The sequence below is a fragment of the Mauremys mutica genome, unplaced genomic scaffold (assembly GCF_020497125.1).
Source record: "Mauremys mutica isolate MM-2020 ecotype Southern unplaced genomic scaffold, ASM2049712v1 001096F_np12_obj, whole genome shotgun sequence".
Classification (NCBI taxonomy): Eukaryota; Metazoa; Chordata; order Testudines; family Geoemydidae; genus Mauremys; species Mauremys mutica.
The window spans coordinates 69,028-73,929 of NW_025423115.1; the positions used below are offsets into that span (position 1 = coordinate 69,028).

Genomic DNA, 4,902 nt, shown 5'->3' on the forward strand with positions numbered 1-4,902 from the left:
CTGCACAGACTCTCAGCTGCCAGGCCGGAGGGGGCACTTGGGACCTTACCAGACTGGCTCAGTGAAGACGGGGGGTTGACAGAGCAATACAGACGCTCTCCAGAGCACGGAGCAGCATCCGCCCATGCAGCCAGGAAATGAGCATTTCCCACAGCCTGGAGCCGAGGGGGAGGCGGCAGCTGCTGTTCCAGCTTCTCGGGGACAGGCCCTGTCAGCCAACAGCCACTTCTTACTCCCCACAGCTAAGAGCGTCGGGTTCCTCCGGTGGGGGTGTGGAGCAGCCATTCGTTTTCCTGTCCTTTTTGTGTGCAACTGCTGACAAAAACATCCCAGACAGAGAAGCAACAGGCCAAAATATTTCTATGCAGCTGCTAAAGTAGCTCAGTTGGGTGAGTGTTAGACTGAAGATCTAAAGGTCCCTGGTTCAATCCCAGGCTTTGGCAGGCCCTTTCATCCCTCTCCGTGCAGGGCTGGCTTGTTCTCTGGGAGCACAGCAGTTCCTGCACCCAAGGTGAGTCCCTGAGCTTGGGCACTGCAGTAGGAAAACAGAATGTGCTTCTGCCCCTAGTTAGCCCACCTGACCTTTAACGATGAGAGTTGTCTTACCCAACATGGCAGGGAGAGAGCAAGGCAGGGTGACCCACAGGAATGGTGCCAGAGGGCTGCTGGGCAGTGAAAGGCAGGGACTGGGGATGGAAGCTCCTCTGTGCAGCTGAGCAAGGGCAGTACCAGGGAAGAGGCATCTGTAAAAGTGACCCAGAAACACCTCTCCTCCTCTGGGCACCTAGAGCAGAGGCGGCTGGTGCTGACAGCTCCAAGGGAAGGCTTAAAAGCTACAGAGCATCCGAGGGCAGGGCCAGAGGAAGGCAGGACCATGCCTATGCATGGACAGCAGACGGCCACAAAGACTCCCTGCCATGCCAACCCCCCACTGAAGCCGTGCTTAATCCACTTGCTGATCAGGAGGAAAATCTATGTGTGAGGGAAGCTCACTTGGCTTGGAAGGAGCGAGGGAAAAGAGTGAGTGAAAAAAATAACCAGGGAGTGAAAAGAACATGAAAGGCAGAGAAAGAAATAAAGGGAGAGAAAAAAACATTAGAAAAAGAAGGAAAGAAAGGAAGAGGGTGAAAGGTAGAGGGGAAAAAAGAAAGCAAGAACATACAAGCTAGAGAAGGAAAGGAATGAAAAAGGGAAAAAGAACGAATGAACCACAAGCGCTAGTTGAAGCTGGAATGGGACAGTCAGAGAAAGGAAAGACTGACCTGTTAAGTAAGGTTGCACCCCAGATTCTCCATGTTGGGGGAACAGGCCTCCCATTTCCGTCCTGGCCCTGCTTGGGGGGACCATCCACAGGTGCCTATTGGCACCCTCATGCTGCGAGGAGGGGACAAGCCCCCCCCATACCCTCCCCTCGGGACATGGGCTCTCCCCAATCATGACTCCCTTCCTGCACGCTCCTGGGAATGGGGGAAGGTGGGGAGAAGGCGTGTGCTGAGCAGCACCGTGGGTGTCTCTCTCTGGGGCGAAGGAAGAGGATATTTTTGTACCAGAAGGAAAGAGCAGGGGGTGGGGGCGTTTGTGGAGCCGGGGCGCACACCAGAGACAGGAACTGAACACAGCCCAGCATGAACCCAGTGCCAGTTGGAGCCGAGACGCCCACACCTGGAGGACCATCTCCAGAACCTACCTTGATGGTGCCGCTCCCACACTGAGCTCCCCACCTAGACCTCCCTGGACGAGGTGAGGTGGTGCATTGGCAAAGGGGGCGGTTTGAGCAGGGTTGTGTGTGTCTGTGTGTGTGTGTGTGTGTGTAATTTTGGGAAGTGAAGTCACAAACTGCTGGGGCTGGTTTCCTATTGGTGTGACCGATTTTTGCAAAGCTTCCCCCCCCCCACATCTTCTTTTGGCACTAGGGCTTTCTGCGCTGCCGTTGACAAGGCAGAATCAAGGCCCCCGTTGTGCCAGGGGCTGCACAGACACAGAGACAGTCCCTGCCCCAGCTGATATCAGGCCCTGTTGGGCCAGGCACCGCCCAGACACAGCAAGATACAGGCCATGCCCCAGAGAGTTTACAGGCTCCATACCCAAAAAGTGGGAGGAGAAACTGAGGCCCAGGGTCAAACAGCAGCACTGAGAATAAAACCCAGGAGTCCTGGCTCCTCCTGTTCTAACCACTAGACCCCACTCTGCTCCCAGAGTTGGGGACAGAACCCAGGAGTCCTGGCTCCCCAAAGGGGCGGGAGTGGGATCTAGTGGTTAGAGGAAAGGAAGATGGGTGTCAGGACTCTTAGGTTCCAGTCCCAGCACTGGGGTTAGAGTGGAGTCTTGTACCTTTGCACAGGTGGGGCTGGGAGCCAGGACTCCTGGGTTCTTCCCATCCCCCCCGGAAACACCTTGCACAGCAGGAGTGGGCTGGGTAGGAAGTGATGATGGGGTGAAAACTTCCAAGAAATGCAAATCCTGGAAGGAGCCTGTGCCAGGAACCGGGTGGTGCAGAAACCATGGCCCCCATCCCATCTCTAACCCCCCCTTGGCTGGCACTGGATCATGTCCCCAGTGCACCCTCAATCCACCCCCTGTGAGCCCTGGGGGGCAGGGAATAGCCCTGGTGCTGGGCCCCCCATCCAGCTGAAGTATTCAGTGTCGCAGTGACCCAAGGTGTGTGCACAGAGTGGGGATGGATTGAGTGTGTGTGGGTGGATGGATGAATGGATTGATTTTTGCATGTGTTTGTGTACGTGTGGTTTTCTGTAAGGGTTTTGTGTATGGGGGGGTGTTATTACAGCTGTGGGGGTTGTGTTTGTGGCTGTGCAAGTGTGTGTGTTCATGTGGCTGGATTTGTGCATGAGTTTGCATCTGTTAGCAGTTGTGTTGATGTTGGCTGGATTTGTGCATGTGTTTGTGTATATTAGCAAGTGTGTGTGTGTGTGTGTGTGTGGCTGGATTCATGCATGTGTTTGTGTATGTTTGCAATTGTGTGTGTGTGTGTGTGTGTGCATGCTCTGCTGCCCTCTTTCGGCGCAACAACCGTTTCTCTGTATGTCACAACCCCCATACCGTCGATCCCGGTGGTGATTTCCCCAACTTACAAGGGCTGGCTGCCCTGACCCTTCTCCCCTCTGCGGAGTGTGGTGGGGCTGCAGCTCACCCCCTGTGGGGCAGGAGTGCCAAGGTGCAGGGCACTGGGCTCTGATGCACCTGGAGAGCAGCTCTGGTGAGGCCAGCAGGGCATGTGGTGTCCGTTCTGCGTTGCCTGGTGCTGGGCCATTGCACAATCCCCAGCCACGCCGCACAGCGCACCCCGAGAGGGGGCAGGGGGCCAAGCAGACGATCCAGCACGAGGGGGAGAGGATGTGTGGTTGGGGGAGGAAAAGCCTTGGGCTGCACTGGGGGAGTGCAGAGCAGGGGTGACACCCCAGAAACCTGCAGCAAAGTGATGGACAGGTGGGGTGGGTGGATAGAAGAGGCTGCGAGCCTAAAATCTAAAAGGGGAGTGTGGAGTCTAGTGGTCAGAGCGGGGCAGGGGGGTTGGTGGTCAGAATTCCTGGGTTCTATCTCCAGCCCTGGGAGGGGAGTGGGAGCCAGTGGTTAGGGTGTGTCTCGGGGGGGAGCCAGGACTCCTGGGTTCTCTCCCTGGCTCTGACTCTCTCTTGTGCAATCCCTCAGCAGTAACCCAACTCACCAGCGTGTGGGAGCGACGGGCTGGGGCCGGGTTGTGACACAGCCCAGAGTCCTGTGCTGCCCCTTTGTTACCCAACCCGGGGCAGGGTGGGGGATGGCCTGGGAGACCCGCTAAGAAAGGCGCTTCTGGTGGGTTTGTGTGTGGGTCACGCTGCCCCCGGCTGGATAGACCCCTCTAGGTCAGAACCAGTCTCAGCCCGGGTCAGACCCTGGGAGCCCAGCCCCCTCTGTCGCCATGGCCATGTCTATTGGTCTCCTGGAAAGGTCCATTCTCATGGGTAGCAGTCCAGTGGCAGTGAGTTCCACAGGCCTCGGCACAGGCTGTGTGGGGCAGGAGGTCCTTGTGTTGGGAGCAGTGGGAGTGAACTGTGTGCGGTTGTGTCTCTGAGCACAATTGTGAATATTCTGGGGGGTGTGTGTGATTGTGAGTGTGGCTGGGGGTGTGATTGTTTCTCTTTTTGGGGGTTGGGCTAGCATGCCCCTCTGGGTGTGTTGTGTGTGTGTTCTTGGGATTGTGTGAGTCCCTTTGTGCATCAATGTGTGTGTGTTTGTGTGTGTGTGTGTGTGTGTGTGTCACTTGCTGCAGGATACAAAATCCTGCAAAGCAACCACACACACAGAGCGGGGCTCAGCCCCACCAGCAGGGGGCAGCAGGGACACACACGTCTCTCCTGGGCCAGCTTGGACAATTTCCCATCACGACCCGCCACAGTGCTGGTGCCCCCACACGGGGGTGGGCAGTGACTGGGCAGGGGGGGCTGATGTGCTGGATTCAGAAGGAAGCACTTTGGGAACATCAGTCAAGGCCCTTAGCAGAGCTGGGACACAGAACCAGTGACCCCTGCACCACCCTGGGAGGGGAGTGGGGTCTAGTGGTCAGAGCAGGAGGGGGCTGGGCACCAGGACCCCTGGGTTCTATCCCTGGCTCTGGGAGTGGAGGGGGTCTAGAGCAGGGGGACTGGGAGCCAGGACTCCTGGGTTCCATAGGGGAGATTGTTTGTTTCCTAGGCTCCCCTCCCTAGAGATCCCAGCCCAGCCCCCTAGTGGAGAGTGAGTGGCAGCGGGGGAAGTTGCTCTCCCACTTCACAAACATGATTCAATTTCCCCCCCCCCCCACCTTCCATGGGCTGTGACATTACAGAGCCACCCCCTCCCCAAGGCTGAAAGTAGAAGCCCCACCCTACCAGAGAAGGGTGGGGTCTATACGGAGCTCAGTGGCAA

General features: G+C 57.2%; 1 non-coding gene across 1 annotated transcript; it reads left to right on the forward strand.

Annotated features, from left to right (window-relative positions):
• Positions 1–370: 370 nt before the first annotated feature.
• On the forward strand, positions 371–443 carry TRNAF-GAA. Its single transcript has one exon. It is a non-coding gene; the product is annotated as a tRNA-Phe (tRNA).
• The last annotated feature ends 4,459 nt before the right edge of the window (positions 444–4,902 follow it).